We start from the raw sequence: 11355 nt of genomic DNA, 5'->3' as shown, positions 1-11355 counted from the left end.
TGTCTCTAGCTGCATATGTAGCAGAAGATGGCCTAGTCGGCCATCATTGGGAAGAGAGGCCCCTTGGTCTTGCAAACTTTATATGACCTAGCACAGGGGAAGGCCAGGGCCAAGAAGTGGGAGTGGGTGGGTAGGGGAGCATGGGCGGGGGAAGGGTATATGGAAATTTCGGGATAGCATTTGAAATGTAAATAAAGAAAATATCTAATAAAAAAAATGGGGAAAAAAAAGAATGAGTTCTATTAACTGATAAACAGTGTTCAAGGGAGGAAGGATTCATAAAGATGGGTACTACAGACTGAGAGGATTGCTTGAGGGATTTAGATGAAAGCTGGCCTCCATAAAATTGCAAAAGATCACCAGGTTGTTAGACAACATCCTACTCCAGCCTTGGGGTAAACAGGTGTCATTTCCTTCCTTAGAAGGAAAGAGCCTGCCTGTTTAACAACTCTGGTTTCTAGAGTTTTCTGTAAGTGGTGCCCTCTACACTGTATCACTGCGGTCTGTACCCCTAACAGGAACAGCATAAATATTTATTTGAAATTTAACTTAACATTTCACCATTATAAATTTAACCAAATCAAAGGTTAAAAAACATAAAGGTAGAGTGTCTCAAATTCTGGGCATATTAGATTATGTTCTGAGCTTTTTTTTAAAAAAAAAAAAAAAAAAAAAAGCACAGGAAATAGAAATATTGCCAAGGTCTTTTATTTTGAGACTGAAGAGGCAAGTTTAAAGGCTTGCCCAAAGATAACATTAAAGAGGAAAGGCTTCACAATTGACAGAAGGACACTTTGAAAATCTCAAAGAGTCTCTACACAACTTCCTTTCATAATACATTCCTTTCAGGATACGTCTTAAATGAAGCTACTAAGCTAATAAAATATTTCTGGTTCCTTACCAGAGTCTAATAAACAGAAGCTAATAATATGTGGAATGTTTATTTTATGACACTTATTTGATTTTAAAACTTCAGCTTCTAAATCTTGCCAAATTTACCTGTTTTGTAAAAAGAGGAAATTCAAACTGAGGACTACAGGGAAGCCTTATCTAATGTAAGAAGCTGAATATATTAGTAGTCTGGGTGGCGATCATATGTAGTGAGAGAGTGCCTAGTAACATGCACAGACTCACAGGCCCCAGATTCTACTAACCAAATACAAGAGAGACTCAGAGGACACTTGGTCCCAAAACCAAACTCAGTTTTTCAGTATCACTCTAAATAAACACAATCAGGGTGTCAGATCTGATGCATGACAATGAGCCTATAAATGTTTGCATTACTAGAAGAAGAACATGCTTCAAAAATGATGGTAGTGGTGAATACATGAAAATAGCAGAGCTTCCAACCTTGTGTCCAAAGCGGGGACAATCTGAGTAGCAAACCAAATAAGGATAACGTTGGATTAAGAACCCAATAACGAAATAAACTTGCAGGAGTCAGTACTGACACAAGTAGTTAAATAAGTAAAGGAAAAGTACAGTTAACTGCACCTTAGAGAATAAAAGGATTAGAGATACACGAGTGGGACTCCTTAAAAATATGTCACTAAAACAATTATAAAGTGCAATGTGTTCCCAGCTGAGGGCCAAAATCATGGAGCAGCAGCTTGAGGAGAAATAGGATACACAGAGTTCAAGTGTGTCCCCTAAGACACACCTTATTGCCAAAGGGAAAGGTGAAATCCTCCATCAAGTGCTTATGATCCCTAAGCACAGGTATCAGCCTCTCATACCCTGGTACACTGACAGGATGCACATAGACAGGCACTTCATCTTCCTGATATTGTTCCCCTAAAACAGAGTATCAATCTAGTCATGAGAAAGTATCAAACTCGAAGGAGATGAACTGCACACATTAATGAACTGACTGACGTCTTCTTTGATGTCAAGACCATGAATAAAACAAGGCTTCTTTTTATATATATTGGGCTAAACTAAATATATAGCAGTCAACTATAATGTGGCAAACTTAGATGAATCCTAGATAAAGACAATAGAAAGACAAAAGAAAGAGAGGATCAGTTCTATTAGTTAGTTACAGGCAGGTACCACTGACTGCTCTGGACTAGCCGGCTGTGTTGTTGGCTTGCAACTTTTTAGTAATGCTTCAAAATTAAGACAGATAAGAAAATAAACAACATGTTTCAATATTTTATATTGTTGACCATGAAGATATTTTAAATTCAAATCTGTATTAATTCGATCAAGGCTACACTGTTGCAATGTACTGTTTTAAAAAACAATATAAAACGTTTCTTGAAACTCATACATTTATGATTAGCAGAAGCTGAGATGAAGTCAGCTAGAACCCAAGCTTCAGGGCATACCGATGATGAGGACTTAGGAGGCAGAGTAAAACCTGGCACCTGTTGAGTCTTTTCACATTTAATGTGAAAGAGCGAAGGAAACAGTGGCAATTGGTTTTTTTGTTGAAAACTCAAGCCACTTGACTAACTCTTAGTAAAGTGGTAAGTATTTACGATCTTTAGGACTCATTACTCAGCTCCCACAGGTGGAACTCTGAAGAAAGACTGAGCACATTTTCCTGGGGGAAGGGAGATCTGTATCTATACATGGAATTCAAGATGTAATGTATTTATAGAAATGACATAGCAAAAAAAAAAAAAAAAAGGTCTGTAGGAGAATGGATCCACTGCCTAAGGTGGTATTTACTCACTGTGTAAGTCAATGCCACACTGCCAAATAAATTCTGTTTGTGGCTTAGATTTGAAGGTGGGGGTTGAATTAAAACAGCACTATTAGATTTAGCCATGACAAGTTATACTACTAGATTTTAACTAGAAGCCTGTTGCTCTGTAATTTCTCAAGTAGACATTTTACTTGAAGTATTTATCATAGGAGCTCTATTTGGATATATAAAGTACAGTGTCTCTCTTCTTCTGCACTCTCACAATGAACACCCCTGTAGCTGGTCTGGAGACAGGCACACGCACCAAGTAATCTCCCAGTCAACACCAGCTTTGGTATCCAATAATTCAATTATATTCTAACTCTATCTCGCTGGCCATCTGCTAAGGGCTCAGTCCTCTATTTCAGACATCAATCCGAGTAGTAGCAGCAGCAGTAGCAGGAGTAGTAGTAGGAGTAGGCTGTCACCTGTACTTCTAAATGACTGGTTATAATTAATGTTTCCCACAGCCTCTCTTACATTGAATAAAAACAGATAGGTTCACTCTCTACTTATGTTTGCCAGAATTAAAGGACATTGATAGCCAAGCATGGTAGTGTGTGACTATAATCCTAGCAGTTGGAAGGCAGAGGAAGGGGGAAGGCTGCAAGTTCAAGGCCAGTCCTGGTCTACATAACAAATTCCAGGCCATCAATAGCTACACAGTTAGACCCTATATCAAAAGCACAAAAGAAAACAGACAGTTGTTACAAATGGCATGGATGAATGACAGGAAAAATACCTACTCACAGAGACATCATGTAGGGTCCTCAGCAAGACAGCTTTTAGCTTCTATCCTGCAGAGCTGAGATGGCCCCTTCTCTGAGTGCCAAAGCATTTATCAGACAAGGGAATCTATCTGTTCAGGTATTACTGATTAACAAGTTTTATAGAGCTGAACCACCAGCCTTCTTCCTCCTGTTTCAGAGGTCCATAGGTGAAACTAAGTCTTAAATCTCTCATCACTAGGCTTTTCTGAGACCACACCCATCCTAAGGCTGCCTAGGAGTCCCACCCTAGGTCACCTCACTCACATAAACTGGGCTCTAAAAAAAAAAACTAAGCACTATGGTTGGGGTTGAAGGTGTAATTCTGTGATGAATCTCTGAAAACTAACCATAAGGGGAATGCCAGGGCCAGGAAGTGGGAGTGGGTGGGTTGGGGAGTAGGGCGGGGGAGGGGGCCGGGGAAGGGTATAGGGGACTTTCAGGATAGCATTTGAAATGTAAATGAAGAAAATATCTAATAAAAATTGTTTTTGAGAAAAAAGAATAGCAAAAGACACAAAATCTCAGAAGACACTAAGGGTCTGGAGGGGTCTCTGGCTGGGATGAGGCAAAGATCAAATATATTTTGCATTGTGCCACAATAACATCATCTTCATGTTATTGAACCAAAACAAAGAATCAGAGATCACAAATCTAAGAGAGATCACAGGGTGCAAAATAAGATCAGGGTGCCTTAGATTTCTCTACCCCTATAGGTACGCATTGAAATAATGGAGAAATCTTATTTCCTTAATTTCTACTCTTCCTGCAATTGTATTCTTTCTGCATTCCTTAATAATGATTTTAGTAACAAAATTGTAGTTATTAAAAGGCAAGAGGTTATAACTACAATATATTTTACAATAAAAAGCCAGCCTAAATTAACTTCTATCTGTGTATCAGTTAACTGCCCCTAGAGCTATGTTATCTAGAGCAGGACCCACCAGCTCTATATGCCTTGCCTTGAAATGTGGACAGTATGAACTAAGATATGCTGTACATGATATAAGTAGGATGTACGGAAGATTTTAATTATAAAAATCTATAGTTTCATATTGACTACAGTTTAAAATTATGTTTAACATAGTATTTTATACACTGTTATTTGTAGATAAATACAATATTTTAGTTTCCAAACGATATGTTATCTTCTTTGTCCCTCACTATGAACTTAACCTGGCAGGAGAGCATATGAACTACTGACCTACAATTGGGTCCCTAGCACTTTAACTATTTCTGGTCATGACTTCCATTTGTTTAATACTTACATCGTACAAAAGCTTGAACAATTAAATCACTTATATTTCCAGTGTCGATACTAAATGTCCACAGCCCAAAGTACTACTTTCCTGGGACTTCAAATGAGAAACCATTCAGGGTTCCTTCAATAAAATATGGATCGTGTTAACGAATTCCTTGTTCCCTGGTCTCACGAAGAAATTGTCACATGGATGTGAACTGTCTTATTAAATGGTAGAAAAGGAATAGTATAGTTCCTTTTATAGTATAAACCCAAGTTCGATCTGCATTTTCCTACCAGCACGTATGTTCTTATCTCCTTCCTGCATGCCTTTATAGCGAGCTACTCTCTGGACCTGCAGGATATATAGATATTAAGTATACATCCACGGACCAAGGAGATAGCTCAGTCAGTAGAGTCCTTGCAAACACTAAAGCCTGAGTTGTTATCTGACTGCTAGTGAGGCAGCAGTGGGTAGACAGGCGAGTCCCTGAGACTAACTGATAAGCCAGGAAGCCTACCTGGTGAGCTCCAGACAATAGTGTGAGAGTCTCTGGGAAAACAGGGAGGTAGAGTGGATGGCCTAAGAAAGGACACCTGAGGCAGAGGGATAGATGGGAGAGGATGAAGGGAAAGAATGGGAGGAGAAAGGAAGATAAAATGAAGAAGGAGACAGATACACTTAGTGATCACTGATCGAAGTCCATCGTCCTTTTCTTCTTAGACTGCCTACCTGGTAGCTTGAGTGTGAGCATTAGAGTGGCTATAATACACACTTGCACACTAAAGTCCACTCCCTGTAATTATTCCAGGGATATGAAGAGTTTAAGTCAAACTGACGGAACGATTCATGTAAAGTGAAATGTTTTCTTCTTCTTCTTTTAAAACAACAGTTGTCCCTTCTTCCTTCCTATGCCTTCTTTTCTCCAGTATAATCATGATGGGCCAGGAGCCAGGCCAGTCTCCTGAATAAGGACAGTTAGGGTCATAGGGCCTCTGGGAGTCTCACTCTTTCTTTGAAGGATGACCACCTGGAATGCCATCAGAGGGAAGTCACAAAATGTACTCTTTACCCTGCAGGATAACTTGAAGGATTTAGGACAGGTTAGTTACCTTAATTTCTAGCCATTTCCCCCAAGGCTCAATACAAAGCAGACACCAACCCAGCTTCCACAGGGTCTCTGATCTCACCAAGACAGCATTCACCCTTCCTGAGAAAATGCGCATCCACTGAGATTAGTCATCACTGGGGCAGAAGAAATAACCTTCATCAACTCATATCTACTCTATTTTAAATAACTGGTATACTGCCGCCTTTGAATGATTCCCTAAACACTTCATTTGTCTTTACAAGTAAATGAATTATGAGCTCAAAAATCTCTCAGCGACTTCTCAACGAATGGGAAACGGCTGTAAAGCAAAGGCAAAAAGTAACGATAAAAGTTAAGATTCGACTAGCCACATAAACCTTTTCAGCATTATTTTAGTAACTACTATAATATGCAGGTCAAATTTTAAAGTTAATTATTAAAACTCAATAGCTTGGTATTACAGTGCCCTGGAACAGTCCCAGTGCTGGAATGGCTGAGACAAGAGAAATTGCTTGAGCAGTCAAAAATTAATAAATAAATAAACGGATAGATAAATAAATGAAAGTAGAAAAACGGAAAAGAGTAATCAGAATGCATTTCATCCACACGTGCAACTGACAGAGAACAAAATGTAAGGTCAAAGGCAAAACATAATAAACGTAAGATTCAACTCTCCACAGAAAAGTTAGAAAGGGAACCCAGAAAGTAACAATACACCAAAAATTGACAAACTTTAGGCCCGGGGTTGGGGTGGGGTGCTAAGAACAGTCTGTTTAGTCCCCTTGAAAACTTCTCCACTGTGGTGCTGACTCTCGTTCAGTCAGTTTAATCTATCCATCCAAAATGTCTAATCCCTTCCAAACACTTGGAGCAAATAGGTTTGGACTTTATCCTCCTGCTATCACCGCACCGCACAAGTTTCTGGAGAAATGACTGAACTGTCAGTCCTTGTTTCCTCCTCACTTTCACAGCCCACACCGCGCGGTCCCCTCGCCCCCACGCCGCGCCCCGCAGGGCCGCCGCTCGCCCCCGCGTCGCCTAGCACGCTCGCGGGGCTTCCCGGCACTCCGCTCACCTCGCGGTCCCCGGCGGAGCAGCAGCCGCGCCGCCCAGGCTCGCACGCCGCCGACCTGCAACACGCTCGCCCGCCAGGAGCGTCTGCCCGCCCCGCACAGGCGCCCGACCGCGGTGACGTCAGCTCGCGCCGCCCCGCAGCTCGCGCGCAGCAGGAGCCGGTCCCATGAGCAGCTGGACACATGTGGGCGGAGGGGCTTCCTGCGCTACCCTGGCTCCTGGGCGGAGGGCGGAGGGCGGAGAACCGAGAGCCCCGGCCATAGCGGAGGCAAGGCGCTGCCCTGAGATAAGAAGCCTCGAAAGAAAATATACTCAGAGTACCTTTTCCCTGTGAACCTGGAGGACCCACGAGATAGCGAAGATGCAATTTATGCAAATTACTATTATATTTGTGGCAGGCTCGACTTTGTGTGGACTCTCCCAGGATTTACGGAGATGGGGTGGATGGTCTTTTGATGAGAGAAAGGGAGCTGCTCCTAAAATTATCTGATTCCCTACTTGTTTGGGAACTTTACCAAGCAGCTGCCAAAAATGGAAGGATCCTATGCTAGAAGTTGGGGACTTCCCTTAGGTGGGTGTACAGAATGCCATAGGAAAAAGAAGACACTGGAAGACACCAAATTCATCTCATGAGGGTGAAACTTCCTAAATGCATGTTATCCCGAGAAACACCAGCTATGGCTACAGTCTTAGGGTTTCTATTGCTTTGATGAAACACCATGACCAAAAGCAACTTGGGGAGAAAAGGGTTTTTCTGCTTACACTTACACACCATGGTCAATCATTGAAAGCAGTGAAGGCAAGAGCTCAAACAAGGCAGGAACCTGGAGACAGGATCTGATGCAGAGGCCATGGTGGAGTGCTGCTGACTGGCTGTATCACTGCTGGCAAAATTTGTTTGTTTGTTTGTCTTATAGAATCCAGGACCACCAGCCCAGGAGTGTCTCCCACCTGCAATGGTCTAGGCCCACCCCATTGATCACTAATGAAGAAAATGCCTTAAGGGCTTGCCTACAGCCAGATATTAAGGACACTTTTTTCCAATTGAGAGCCCCTCTTCTCAGATGACTCTAGCTTGTGTCAAGTTAATAACACGATAGCCCAGACACTTGACCCATTGTGAGCCTGACACATCAATACAACACAAATTTTCATTTCTTTTTTTTAACATTTCCAAGATCATAATAAATATGACAATATAAAACATAAGTCTTTACAAATTCAAATAATTTAAAAGTTCATTCATTCTCTTGTTTTTTTTAAATTGAAAGTTTCTTCAAGTGTGTGTGCTCCTAATGTAAGACCCCCCAACTCAATGTGTTTTTTTTTTTTTTAATAACCCCTAGAAACAAAGCCCAGCATAAAGTTCCTTGTTCTTTTGCCTTTAGCCTGAGAAACTGGCTCATCTTAAACCACCCTGGAGCCTGATTCATTTGTGTAAAAAGCCTGTAACCTTTCCTTAGGAGATGAGCTGTAATGCATCATCCCCACTCCACCAAGAATGTTTACCAAAGATAGCCTGTAACTCTTCAGTAAGAGACAAGCTGAAATGTTTACTCAGCTTCCCATTCTTTGTGAACTCCCCCCTCCTCACTTTCCTTATAATCTTTCCTTTAAAAGTGCTCAATTGCAACTGCTGGGGGTTGATCTCCTATGAGTTCGTCCTTAGCGTGCTGATTTTTCCCGATTAAACCTCATGCATCAAGAATGGTTTCTCTCAAGTTATTGGGGTGTCGTCTCATCCCGGGTCTTGAGCGAGGGTCTTCCTGGGAACGGGGGGAGGGGGTGTCTTTCACTATAAAATCAAAACAAGTTCAACCCTTTCTTATTCCAAGAAGAAAATATCAGACACAGTCACCATCAGATCAGAGCAAAATCAAAGTCCAACGGTGTACATCTCAGAGCCAGGCTTCTGAGACTCATGTGAGATGCATGTCACAGAAAGTCTTCTGTGCTCATCCAAAGGGCTTGCCATCCTACACATAGCTTGTCTTGTAGGCTGTATACTCTAGGGCTGCTGCTGTCCTTCACAGTCATTCCATGGTACTGGTGTCTCCAAAACATTGGGGGCTTCTGCTCCAACTGGACAATACTTTCACCCCTGACTTCCCCTGGGCTCTCTTCTAGGACTCCAGCCTAGCCACCAAGTGCCAAGCCGCAGCTTCCTTCCTTGAGCCCTTCGTGCTCAAGGAAGATTTTAAGAGTGGGGAAAGGATAAAGTCAGTTTTCTGAGTTAGAACTCAGAAAGAAAGCCTAACTCAGAAAACAAAGGCCAGAGGTTAGGCAAGGGAAACTCCTGTTATCTACACCAAAAGAATATTATCAGATGCTGGCCAAGCTATTTCTAAAGAGGGCTACTGACCTGAAACAATCACTCTGACTGAGAGGCTCTGGAGTGTATCAGTGCGTCTTAGAAGCATAGCGAGTCCACATTTTATTATGTCCTCAGGTATATCATACACTACACCTTTTGTCTGAATGCTGGTCTTCAGATCATAAACTAGGGGATTCTTATTGCAAGTGCTCTCATCCCTGTCGAAGCAAAGAAAATACCTACCGCTTAAATCACAAGGATGTCATCAAACACTGACCAAGCTCTTTGTAAAAGGGGCTACAGACCATCAAGTGCTTTAGAGGATGTCTCCGGGTTGGTAAGAATACAGATCATCAACCAGAGGAGATCATCATGAGAGTATTCACTTGTTGATGATCCAGAACAAGTGGAGATGCCTCATGTCTACATCAGAAAGAACTTTATGGGCCATGGGCTGTGGGCCATGGCATTTGTAGCAGAGAAAGATGACGTGAATGTTTACATGCCCCAGCTGCCTACAGATGGCCTTGTCTTCTTGTTCTATATGCACAAAGCAGCATTAAAGAGACTGGCAGTGTCTGGTGTCACAGATGTTCACTCTCTAACATGTAACCTCTCTTCTGTGTTACCTACAAAGTCTCATGGTGACAAGGCCCACTATTAGGACTAATGCTGAATGTGGCAACATCAGTTGCAAAGAGCTGGGGGAAAGAACCATTCACATTACTTGGTGCTCATGCCCTGCCTGACTTCTAAGGATCTAATTTCCCAGTAGGGCTTCTCCTACAACTCAGAGACTCTGCATTGACATTAGTACTGTATGCAAATATGTTTCTCTTCAGTTTCACTCCAACTTAAAATAAAACACTGGAAGGCCAGCTATATGCAAAATTTTGCTCCCCTCATTTTATTTACAGCTACCACAAACTCTTTGGTACTTGTCTCAAAAAAAAAAAAAATAAGGAGGAGGAAGGAGGAGGAGGAGGAGGAGGAGGAAGAGGAAGAGGAAGAGGAAAAAAGAAAGGAAGGAAGGAAGGCAAGCAGGCAGGCAGGCAGGAAGGAAACAAACAGAGAGTGGTGGTTAGATAGCCCAATGGTAAAAGTCCCTAAGCCCAGCTTGAATTTGATCTTAGGACCACTGTAGAAGCAGAGAACTGAATTCTAAACATTGTCCTCTGATTTCCATGCAAGTACACCCTGCCCCCTATTGTATAGTATAATAAATTTTTTTAAAAATACATGCCACTTAACTCTATGAAGAGACAATCTAACTCATTTCCCTCTGCCACAGTGTAACTATAGCCAGTCAGGTGCCATAACAGACATGTTGTCCTTCCTTCCTTCCTTCCTTCCTTCCTTCCTTCCTTCCTTCCTTCCCTCCCTCCCTTCCTCCTTTCTTCTTCTTTTCTTATTTTTCTTCCCCCAGGCTGGCCTCAAACTTGCTATGCAACCAAAGAATTATTTTGAAGTTCTGATTGTTTTTCCTCTGTCTTCCACATGTTGGGATTATGGTCATGTACAACGCCTAGTTTCACGTGGCACTGGCAGTAGAACTCTGCCAGCTGAGCTAGAGTCTCAGCTAGGGATAAGTGGAGTTCTTTTTTCTTTTCACTTGAAGTTTACTTTGTAGCACTTTTCTTAAATATCATGTAATTTACTGATCACAACTGTTTATAAATGTAATGCTTGGCCTTTGAGACAATTAAAAACCTTTAAGTACTAAAATTTTACATTATTGTTTGTTTAAGTTAAGAAGTGGTATGATGTTGAAAACTAATAGATTTAAAGCAGAAACAATGACTTCCACAAAACCCAGGCACTCTTCCTGAGCATCAGAAGGGAAGGAAGACAAGGAAAAGGGCAAGACAAAAGAATGAAGGCAAGATAGGCAAGAATATCCTTCTTCCCCGTTTGCAAGAGGGAGAGAAACTGTGAGGTCTCAGCCAATAAGATAATCAACCATGTCCGTTCTTTTTTTAAAAAAAAATTAAATTGTGTGTGTGTGTGTGTGTGTGTGTGTGTGTGTGTGTGTGTGTGTGTGTGTGTCTGTCTCTGTGTATACAGTACCAATGAGGGTGGTTCGTCAGAGGCTAAGTTACAGGTGTCATTTCTTTCCTTTCACCATGGGGACCCAGGGAATGGGTTATTAAGCATAATAGTAAGAGCTGTTGAACCAT

At 41.7% G+C, this 11355-nt stretch overlaps 1 protein-coding gene across 1 annotated transcript in view; it reads right to left on the bottom strand.

The window, feature by feature from the left end:
• Positions 1–6950, bottom strand: part of Abcg2 (ATP binding cassette subfamily G member 2 (Junior blood group)) — a 51275-nt gene extending 44325 nt beyond the window's left edge. Inside the window, exon 1 of the mRNA XM_021190101.2 lies at positions 6866–6950. The gene's annotated coding sequence lies outside the window, so the exon portion shown is untranslated. The remainder of the gene's footprint in view (positions 1–6865) is intronic.
• Positions 6951–11355: the final 4405 nt, after the last annotated feature.

This window comes from Mus pahari, chromosome 2, assembly GCF_900095145.1.
Source record: "Mus pahari chromosome 2, PAHARI_EIJ_v1.1, whole genome shotgun sequence".
Taxonomy (NCBI): Eukaryota; Metazoa; Chordata; class Mammalia; order Rodentia; family Muridae; genus Mus; species Mus pahari.
Note: the sequence above shows the minus strand (reverse complement) of the source record. Positions and strands in the feature narration are given on the sequence as shown.